This window comes from Sminthopsis crassicaudata, chromosome 1 (genome assembly GCF_048593235.1).
Source record: "Sminthopsis crassicaudata isolate SCR6 chromosome 1, ASM4859323v1, whole genome shotgun sequence".
Classification (NCBI taxonomy): domain Eukaryota; kingdom Metazoa; phylum Chordata; class Mammalia; order Dasyuromorphia; family Dasyuridae; genus Sminthopsis; species Sminthopsis crassicaudata.
In genome coordinates, this window is record NC_133617.1 from 457,605,915 (window position 1) to 457,618,130 (window position 12,216).

At 32.3% G+C, this 12,216-nt stretch overlaps 1 protein-coding gene across 18 annotated transcripts in view; it reads right to left on the reverse strand.

The window, feature by feature from the left end:
- Positions 1 to 12,216, reverse strand: part of LINGO2 (leucine rich repeat and Ig domain containing 2) — a 1,288,153-nt gene that overhangs the window by 22,896 nt on the left and 1,253,041 nt on the right. The gene's annotated exons all lie outside the window — the stretch shown is intronic.

A 12,216-nucleotide genomic window follows, 5' to 3' on the forward strand; every position in this document is an offset into this window, starting at 1 on the left:
TATCACATAATTTAATATGTGGTTTTATATATATATATATGCATATATATCAGTAAATCATATACATGACTTTTTGGACTAGTTATAGCAAAGGAAATAAACATTACTTTTAATATAAGCTTTAATACAATTAGTAAAATAAATATGCACATAAACACATAAATGTACCTCAGATTCATATAGAAAGGTTTTCAATTTTATCCAGTAAAGAATTCTCTCTGCCAACACAGGTCATAACCCATTTACCATTTAGTCAAGACTTCCTAGAAAGTTGCCTGAGGCATATAAAAAGGGTTATACAGCTAGTGAGTGTCAGAATGTAATTTCAATTAAGATATTTCTAATTCTAAATAGTCTAGATATTTCTAGATAAGAAATAAGATATTTCTAATTCTAAGTAGTCTACTAAGGAAGGTATGAAATTGCATGTACACACACTTCACAATTGCCCTATATGTATGTATTTGTGTAAATATATGTGTGCATATATTTACATGGATACTATATTTATGGTTATATATGTATGTGTGTGACAGAGTTATACTAATAAATGTTTCATAATCAGGTCTTTAAAAAAGTTTGTACAATGTACTTTGAACTTTTATCTGAATTATTAAAATTTTCTCATCACTTTCTCAAATCTAGACAAAATAATAAATCAAACCTTAATTTGTAGCATTTTCCCATTTCTAAGATAGAAATAGTCATGAGGTGGTTTGAGTTGGCTCCAGCAAACCTTGGTACACAACTCAACTCAACTCAACTCAGCCAACTCAAACAACTATAGATAGATAGCTAAATATAGATATAGATATAGATATTAATTATACACATACATATATAATTCTATGTGTGTATATGTATATATGCAATATAGACATGTATATGCTTATATATACTTATGGATCTAGGGCTGAAGAAAACTAGAAATCATTGAATCTGGTCTCCTAGATTTCTCATCTTTCAAATGAGAAAACTGAGTCCCAGAGAATTTGAGTCACTTCCTCAGAATTCCATACTTACATCATTTTATTATCTTTTCTGTCTGTCTAACACAGTATATACAATGTATCCCAAAAGACTATTAAACCTTAAAATTGCACTATGACTTTTTGACACAACTATAAAGTATTAGGGAGCTAATCTAGACCTGGGAAAGCAAACTTTTATCTATTTTAGGCAATTCCATAGAACTTATATAGTAAGATATAGACAAGTTGTGGTCTGTATTAGTAGGGAGAATTTGCCTAAGGAAATCACAAATTCTTCCAGATATGGCAAACTTCTCCAATGTCTCCACTAAGAAAACCCAAGACACAGTGAATGACTCTTCATGATCCCTTTAGGGTTTTCTTGGCAGAGAAACCTTGGAGAGGTTTGTTATTTCTTTCTCTAGCTCATTTTGTAGATGGAGAAATTGAGGCAAAGGATGTAAAGTGACTTGCCATAAGTCACACAGCTAAGTGTTTGGGTCTTCCTTAGTCCAGGCCCATCTCCAATGCCATAGCTGTTCCACATGCGTGTTTACATATATGTAGCTATATGTAATATAATAATAGTATGCTATAGCAATTATATTTTAAGTTAAGATATATCTATATCTATAGATAGATAGATAGATATAGATAGATATAAATATATATATATATATATATATATATATATATATATATTATACACTTAATTCAATTTCTGACAGAAGCAAGAAGTCTTGGGGCAGGATCCACATATTCATGTATACTGTTACTTGAATAAATGTCATAGAATATTTATCAAAAGTCATGTGAGTTGGAAGTAGCAGGAAATTTCAAAATCATTTAGTTCAACTCCCTTATTTTAAATACATCACAAATATGTGTTCATTTTATGTATTATGTTATATGTATATATATATATATATATATATATATGTATATATATATATATATATATATATATATATATATATATATATATATATATATATATATATATATATGTACACACACACACACACACACACACACACATATATATATATATCTCCTTACTGCTATATTGATATATGTATCCTTATTGCCTGGCATATATTCTGGAAGATATTGCATGACAAATTCACTGTTTTAGATTTTCTACAATTGTTTTCCCCTATTTTTACAAATAATTGATTTGATTTAATTCATATCTGAATCTCTAAATAGCCTTTTAGATATTTAATTTATAGGTAGTAGCTATAATTGTCTATTTGTGATTATGTGCATCCCTAAAGGTTATCATTTTTAAAAAATGATGCTTAGAATTTTTCACAGCAAATTTTTTTAACATGGAAATAACTACAAAATCTTCTTTTTAGGTTATGCTCTGAAATCTCTTCCAAGTAAGTATTCTGAATCAGGTTACCAATGGTCTAAATAATTGATGGACAATGAGCAAAGTTTATCCTAAGTCATTAATTAATAGCTCTGTTTCATCTTTGCAGAAACACTGGAAAGATCTCTTTTCTTCTATTTATCCTTTTAAAATGCAAATCATTAGTTGAGCTCCAACTGCTCTGGATCCTTTTGGCCTAGGTGGAAATTCTTGGACCTATATACTTAGTGCATTATACCTAACCAATCCAATCTTCTAAAGATAAAAGTGTTTGTTTGGGGTTATTTTTGGTCCAATTTTGAAGCATGTGTCTTTAAATTTGACATTACTAATTAAAGGACAGTTTGTTCCAAATGTCTCGTGGGCTTGCAAATCTGTAAAACACTATAAAAGTTGCAATTTCAATTTCTTGGAGAAAAAAAAAATGAGGAATGAAAGTAATGGGTATTATAAATAAAAGATCAGTCAGCTCCTCTAAGGCTAGATCTGTTTAATGGGGAAGTGGGCTCAAAGAAGGAATTACTCTGGATTTGTTTAATAATGATGTTTAATATTATGGGGCAGAAATCCATATTAAAAGTATATTAGATTTGTAGTCAGAGACCTGAGTTTGAAACCATAACTTTGCTAGTAATTGAAATGATCCAATTAATTTGACCTCTCTGAACCTCACTTTCTTCCTCGTCAGCCCTTACTATCTAGTTACAATAGTTTCCTTGCTGTTTCTAACTGAAAACCTTCCATCCCCTTACTCTGAATTTTCACTGAATGACTCCCCAAACCTGGTACTCTCTTCATTTCCATCTCCTGGCTTTCTTCTCAGATCAGACTCTACTTTCTGTAGGAAATTTTTCTGATTCCCTTTAATACTATTATCTTATTTCTGAGTTTCTTTAGTTTAGCTCTTCTATATGTAGACAGACAAGTGTATATGTACAAAACTTGCATATAATTGTTTGTATTTTGTCTTCTCCACCAGGCTCTGAACTCCTTGAGAACAGAGAAAGCTTTTGTCTCTTTTTTATTCCTAGTGCCTGAAACATAAGGTATTTCATAAATGCTGATTGACTTAAGTTGGGAATAAGAATACCCATTTAAATTACTTCAGTGGGTCAGATTGAAAAATGGATAGAACAATAGATCATAGGTATCTACTATTTACCAGGTCTTGTACTAAGCACTAACGACACAAATAAAAGCAAATAAAACAGTCCTAACCTCAGAAGCTTATATATTAATGAGGAACACAACCAAAAAGATATTGGAGATGAAAGAGGACATATGTGCTCAATGGTATGACTGGAAATATCCAAGAAGTGGAAGTGGAAACTTAGAATTGAGCAAGATAAGGTCAAACTAACCTATTAAAGCATAAGGTAGCTCTAGGGTTACAAAACTGTTTTTAGGCAGTAGACACCTTGAGGAATCTAGGTGGACATAGAATGTTGAGCATGGAATCAGGCAGACCTGATTTTAAATCCAGCCTCAGACATTTAAAAGCTATGTGACCCTGGGCACATTGTTATTTAAGCTCTTTTTGCCTAGGTTTCTTCAACTGTAAAATGGCGATAAAAATAAAACCTACTTTGAAGGATTGTTGAGGATAAAATGAGATATTTGTAAAGCATTTAGCAAGCACAGTGCTTGGCATAAAGTAGGTGCTAAGTGAATACTAGCTGCTGTTATGATGATGATGGTGTGGGGAAAGAGGAAAGATGAGTGGAAAGCAAAACATTTGGATGAATTTATCTAGGAACTGAGAATTCAATTCAGCATTTAGGGGCAATTTATGAAGTGGTAGGTAACTATGTAAAGCCTTGGAAATATAAAAACAAAAGTATAACATCTCATGTCCTTTACAGAATTAACATTTTAATAGGGACTGGCAAAGATAGAAACCTAAAGTAATGTAATGAGATAAAGAGCACAAAAACTGGGCAATCAAGAATACCCTTAGAGAAGGTGATACCACTTGAATTGGATCTTGTAGGAAGCAAAGAACTCTAAGTGCATTCCCTATATAGGATCAATCTGTGCAAAGGTTTGGTAAGAAGAAGAGGATGGATAAGTTTGGGGAACACTAGTAGGTCTGTTTGCTGGGAACTTTGAGTGTGTGAAGAAAAGAAATATAAAATAAATCTAGAAGGAAAGATGGGAACCAGATTATAGAAGGCTTTAAATTGCAATCTGAAAACTTTGTTTTATCCTAGAAAAAAAATTAAAATTTTTGATACTTGAGAGTTTCATACTTAGACCTAATTTAAGGAATATTATACAAAGCCTAGAAATAAGGATATCAAATTGGAAGTACAATAGTTCAAGAGAGAAATGATTGTGTGTGATGTGTGAGACATATATGTGCTATTATAGATGGAGGATTTAGAAGACATTATCACTACTGCTTTCCAGTTTTCCCAATGATTTTTATCAGATAATGAATTCTTATCCTCAAATCTTAAATCTTTACGCTTATCAAATACAAGATTATTATGTTTATTTATTGCTATAAATTGTGTGCCTACTCTATGTCAGTGATCTACCTTCCTATTTCTTAACCAGTATCAAATAATTTTGATAATTACTGACTGGATATGGGTACTGAGGGAACAAGGATTAGTTTGGTCTCTGAAGTTATAAACCTATATTTTTTGAAGCTCTATTCCTTTGACAGAAAGAGAAAATTAGGAGAAAAGATGGTTTTATAGGAAAATAATGAATTTTGTTTTGGAAATGTTGAATTTGATATTTCAGTAGGATATACAAGTTATGGATACACCAAGTGCCACTCTGGTACACATGGAAAATTAAGAAATGAAGAGGATGGCTTACAAACAGTAGGTGGTACGAGTTCTTTACGGAAGTTTTATAGGAGGATATGCATAATAACTTCTCAAGAACACAGAGCATGAATGAGTTCACTAATAGGAGTGCTCACATTAAGATCTGAATAGGTTTGGGTAAGGCTGAGTTTAACCTTTATTTCAAAATATTCCAAATTTATAAGAATTTCAAATATATTAGAAAATATTTTTATCATATATAATCTTTATGAAAGGATCTTGGTATATTCAGATTGTTCTATTGACTTCTAAATGATGTAACTGTGTTCCCAAAATTGAGAGGTCAGAAGTTATGTTGTTGTTTAGTTGGGTCTGACATTTTGTGACCCCATGGACCAAGCCTGTCCGTGGGGTTTTCTTGGCAAATATTCTGGAGTTCCACTTGGCATTTCTTTCTACAGTGGGTAAAATCCACTGAGGGTAGATTTGAACTCAAGGCTTCCTGACTAAGTACAATATCCACTGAGTCATCAGCTTCTTCATCAGCAGTTATAGTGATGGGTAAAGGTGAGGTTTGTGTAATATAAATCATTTATTGTGTTTTTTGTTTTATTGTTGATTGATTACAGTGCTAATATCACAGACAGGAATGTAAATGTTTATTTAAGCCTAAGAGAATGGTTGTGTATATGCACATACTCACAAATACAAAAGGAAAAAAAAATATGAGAAAAGAAGATTCTCTAAATAAACAAATAATGTTTATTTAATTTCAACTATCATGGGACCTCCAAGTTTGTTGTTTAATTACTGAAACGTTGAAATTGTTGTAATTAATAAAGGAATGTCCAAACATACCCCTGGATATTTTTAGAATACGGGATAGTACGAATGAATATTATGATTAATAAAATAGCTGGCTTAGGGGTAAACATCATGTAAACTTATAAGAACTAAATACTTCTCTCTCATAATGAGAGAGAGCACCACCCTGCCACACAGTGTAAAGTAGAATAGTTAATTATCTTTGTATTATAGATTTGAGGGGTTTTTTTTTTAAGTCTAATCACCTTATTTTGTACATAAGGAAATTGAGCCACAGAAAGATGAAATTGCTTGCCCTCAAAACTGTACATGTCAAAACATGTAAAGTTAGATTCCCTCACTTTGCTTTCTCCCCACTGTATCAATGTGTCAAACTGAAATAGAAACAGGGGCCACTATTCATAAAGATCTCTGTGGGCTGCATATTGACTTAGAAAACCACACATTAAAATTTATCTATGTTTTATTGTATTTTTATTTACTTTTTTAATTTCACAAATTTTAATCGGATTTTATTTCATGTGTCCCATGTGTTTGACACCTCTGCACTATAACAATATCATTCTCATTTTATAAATGAAAATATTTAGATAATGTTAATACACAAACATTTATTAAGCTTGTTATCATTTCCCCCTTAAAATAGTTTGGGCATGTCTTTTCAAATTCTGTTATTCAACACATTCTATTAACTAATTTTATTTTCTTTCCTTATCAGATTATCATTTTATTGGAGAATAAAGACATTTTCTAAAAAGATACTATCTTAATCCAATTTGTTGTTAATATTTATTTCTTTTAATAATCTGTACCATGAGAGACTTACTTACATGGCTGAGTGAAATGAGCAGGACCAGGAGATCATTATATACTTCAACAACAATACTATATGATGATCAATTCTGATGGACATGGCTCTCTTCAACAATGAGATGAAGCAAATCAGTTCCATTTGTTCAATAATGAATAGAACCAGCTACACTCAGCGAAAGAACTTTGGGAAATGAGTTTGAACCATTGCATAGCATTTCCAATCCCTCTATTTTTGTCCACCTGCATTTTTTATTTCCTTCACGGTTAAGTATACATTATTTCAAAGTCCAATTCTTCTTGTGCAGCAAAATAATTGTATGGATATGTATACATATTTTGTATTTAACATATACTTTAACATATTTGACATGTATTGGTCTACCTGCCATCTGGGGGATAAGGTTGGGGGAAGTAGGGGAAAAATTGGAACAAAAGGTTTTGCAATTGTCAATGCTGAAAAATTATGTATATATCTTGTAAATAAAAAGCTTTAATAAAAAAAAAAAAAGCTTCAAGGAAAAATTCAAAAAAAATCTGTACCATGGTTAAGAGTTTTCTTTATATATGTATGTATATATGTATATATATACATATATATATATATATATATATATTTAATATATTTTTTATTTTGATACACTGTTGAAATAATAGGGAGAATGTATTATTGTTTACCTTTTATGAGGTATATGCACTAATTATTTTCATCTAGGTAAATTATATTTAAGTGAGGGCTTTAGCAAATTCAGATCTTAGGATGAGAGAGATAAAAAGCCCTCTTCAGGTTATGTTGAGGGCCACAGACAGTAGAGGTATCCTTGGCAAGGTATAAAACCCTTCTGTCCTTGGAAAACTGCTAAAGAGTCGGGCTCAGCTCCCTATCCCTGCTGCAGATCTAGCATGTTACCTGAGAAGTCAGAAGATATGTCTAACCTTGCTTATTCTTGGGATCAGGCACTTTGGAAGAATGAATGATTACTGACTTCTAAGAAATGCATCTGGAAGACATCTGTCAGACTTCCTATTATCTGTTATCTGAATACCTTTGTGTATGATATATTCACTACTGATAGAATACAGATGTAGTAGTAATCTGAGCACCTAGACATTTTTAACTGATCATGTAAATTTTAGGTATGCAAACAATGGTATAATTCTTAATAAATGGGTTCTTCTTTCACCACCTCCTGAGCGCTGCCTCTTCACTCCTTGTCCAGGATCTTTTGAGCAGATCTGGACAAGATTAGATTTAAAAAAATAGATGAATACATTGATATGTAATCTTAATAATCACTAGCATTCATAGGAGATTTACAAAAAGCTCTAAATATGTTATCTCATTTGATCTTCCTAAGACCTGTATGGTAGGTACTATTATTATCCTGGTTTTACAAATGAAGAAGTAAAAAGCAGACTGGGGTTAAGTTACTTGTCCAGGAGTCAGACAGTTATAAGGGTCTAAGGTGAGATCTGAATTCAGGTCTTCTTGTCCCCAAGTCTAGCACACTATATTCACTTTTCTACGTATGCTACAGACTTGACTCAAGGACTCTAAGAGGTTAAATGACTTACTAATGACTTCGTGGGAAATATACATCAGAAGCAGGATTAGAATCCATCTCTTTGTGGAATAAGGGATATTTTTGTTGGCAAATCAAGTTACCCACAGTTTTATTAAACAGCTGGTCAGCTAGAGCACTGCTCCAATAATGAACTTGGATTAAAAAAAAATCTTTATTTTCGCCAAGCTTTGGTTTCCTTTGTAATGCATTTAAAAAAATATATATTCTGAGATGAGATCTATAAACTTTGCCAAACTAACCAAATGAGTATATGATGAAAAACTTTAAAAAAAATAAGGCTTAGGAAAAGCCTTCAGTAGTCAAAAGGTTTAAGATTTCAACCGTTTACAAGAATCAAACAGGAAGAATATATTTTGCATATAAAAGAGCATATGATACCTGTTAAGTAATTTTAGACTTTCTTAATTATCAAACTTGGGGCATTTCTGGGATTGTTAAAGCAAGGGGAAAAATAGACAATTGTTAAGATAAGAACTGTTTTATAGTCAGAGATTAAACCACCTTTCATAGCTGGGTTATTATACTTTACTGGGGAACAGAAAACTGGAGCCCTTGTGGGTTATAAGGGCAAGAGAGAGAAAGTAGAGTATATGTCCCCTTATTTTAAACCTAATGGCAGTACATATACTAAGCTGACTCTAAGGCTGGCATTCTGTCTATTTTGCTAGGATTTACTCATATTCTAATTAGCTTTATTTATACATTTTTTATTTTACCTGTTAGATTTTAAGAATATACGTGTGTAAAGGGACTGTGGCTAAGATATCTTAATGTCTCTTCCAGGCCTACCACCAATGCCTTATACTATGCTACTTTTTTTTTTAAGGGCAAGCTTAAAAAAGATTTATGTTAGGATAGGGAGAAAGATATATTTGGAAATTAAGGTGATTTAAAAACAACAGATACCAATAAAAATAAGATTTTTTTAATGGATCACTTGGTATACCCCACTGGGGTCTCTTATTATTCCAATTCTCTCCCAAAATCACCCAGAATGAGACTAGACATATTTTGTTCATTTGTAGGAAATAAATTGGGTTCTACCTTTCTGTATATCCTGCTCTGTTTTTGAGATGATTTTCATTCTCAAACACACATGCTTCGTATGTAACAGCAGTGAAGATTTGCATAAATCTACACAGGTAAATTTCATTCTCTTAAATTCTAATCTCTGGGGACACTTATTCAAGGATCATTACAGAGAACTTTCATTCAGATGGGAATTAGATCATTTTTAATGTCAAATAAGATGATAGGAACAAGTGACTTTTTTTTTTCCCCTGAGGCTGGGGTTAAGTGACTTGCCCAGGGTCACCCAGCTAGGAAGTGTTAAGTGTCTCAGACCAGATTTGAACTCGGGTCCTCCTGAATTCAGGGCTGGTGCTCTATCCACTGCACCACCTAGCTGCCCCAACAAGTGACTTTTTTAAAATAGAAAATGTATAATCATAATAATTTTGAGTCACAAAATTTACATGTAAGGACAATTAACTTTATAAGTATTATAGCCCATATATAGAAATCTGTCCTTTGGCAACTAGACCCATCTAATGGTTTTGGAATCAGTTTCTTATTGCTCTAACACAATCATTATTACTTAAACAGAGGTCATCTTGAAACTTATAGGGAAAATTCTCAACATGGGTCATATTATAATTGTGAAGTATATTGTGAAGCACTGTAAAAAGAGCTTAGAGCAAAGAGTCAGAAAACCCATTAATCCCTTACTTTGATAAGTCACTTTTGCTCTGTGTGTTTCATAAGACATAGCTTTAGAAAGCTGTGAAGAGTTTGTCTATTCCAACCTTTTTATATTACAGAGGAACTAAAGATCATACAAGTAAAGTTAATTGTCCAAGATAGTACAAATCCAGGTAAATTCTAAGATACACTGTTTAGCACCATTGCTATAGAGATAACATTTGTCTTGCCTTTCATATTTTAATATTTAGAATTTGTTTTGCTTTTATCATTGTGGAAATGCTCTTTATAATATGTGATAATGTAAACTGTTATTCATCCATGACTGCCCTTTCTGTTCAATTCTTGTCTTTGGACTCCTAAAAATCTATCACTTGGTATCCTACCTGACTTGATGGATGCCATCCTCCTGATTGTAGATATAGGGATATTATGTAGGGCACAGGTTGTTCACTAGTGATTTCTGGCTCCTGCTAAGTGCTAGCCCCTAAAACAATCCTCCTCATCTGAAAATTAATCTGAAATCTAATATCTTTCTTCATTAGTATTTTAAGCAAGGATAATAATGGTTAGCATTTATATTTACCTCATACATAAAAATTTGTGACTTGACTTGTTTCCAGTTTTTTTAAGTATGTATATACTTGTTTATGTATATGTTCTTATTTGAGCCTGACACTAAAAACCCAATGACATGAAAACTCTAAATTAAAGATCTTGTATAATTGTGTATTTTGATTCTTAACAATAAAGATGGCTACCTGACCAACAAGATGCCTCCAAATGTCCACTAGACATTTTCTTTAATCCTTACTCTCTTTTAAAACTCACTAAAATGAGAAATATACACAAAATATATAGAAATTGCTCCTATCTCCATAGGTTAAGAAAACAAGATCCCCAGTGAGGTAACGACCTGATGAATTAATATCAAAGAAAGCTAATCTCTAATCATTTGGCACCAACCCATCTTCTACCAGGCCTAAAGTTCTATAAGAGCTGCACAATATGATCCATTTAACAATTCCATTGCAGCTGCTATAGTAGTCTTTGACAGCATACCATCTTGCCCCTTACCATTATGTGACAGTAAAAAACAGAATTCGACTATACAACCTACCCTATGCAGAAGCAGAGGAAAGGAATAGTGAAATGGAAACATGTTTGGCCCAGAGTGGCAGCATGGATACTGTGTTATAAGAGAGCTAATCCATTGAAAAATAAAAGAAACTAAAAAAGAGCACTAATGTGTGTGTGTGTGTGTGTCTGTCTGTCTGTCTGTCTGTGTCTGTGTGTCTGTCTGTCTCCACTAGTCTTGAAGGAAAGAAGGTCTGTCATCTACCCAGGGCCAAATCTGTCCCCCTAAAAGTCACTTGGAGCAGGGATTGAGGCTAGTGAAAAATGAATTCCTCACAAGTAATTGAAATAGATTTAAGGTTCATCTTTCAGGGCTGATCCTTCATCAAAAAGTAAGTAATAAGATAATATGAAGGAAAGATGCTAATATTACAAAATATTTCAGAAGAAAGAAAATTCAATTTTAAACCAACAGAAAGGAAGATGATTTCCAAGACATACAAACCAGTTCAAGGATTTCTGAATAACTAGTGCAAGAAAAGGAAAATGAATCTACACTTGATGAGGCAAAGTGCCTATGTTTTCCCAAGAGAATATGAGACCACAATAGAATGTGGCTGAACAGTTCAAAAGACAGGAATTGTGAAAGCAGAATTCATGGCTTATATAGCAGAAATAATTGGCAGAAGTGGAGGGGTGAGAAATTAATCTTAAGTGGCAAGTCTCTTGAAAAAAATAAAAAGAACAATTAAATGGTAATACATGTGAAGAGCAATTTGGAAGAAGAAAAGCAAAAAAATAAATATTTGTACATGTAAAACATTGATGTGTAGAGAAAATTTAAGGATCATAGGTCTCCCAGTCAAATGCTGAACTTCAATACAGGTTTTCCTAACTTTACAGATTAGGCCTCTTAACCACTAAACCTGCTACCTTTCAGTAATGCTATTATGAGACTTAAATGAAATAATAGATGTAAAAGCATGTTGAAAAATTCAAAACACCTTAGACTCTTAGAGAGTTAGATATTGTGATGTTTTATATTTAATTGAGGAATTCTCAAGGTATAGCCTTCATACAGTCAATGG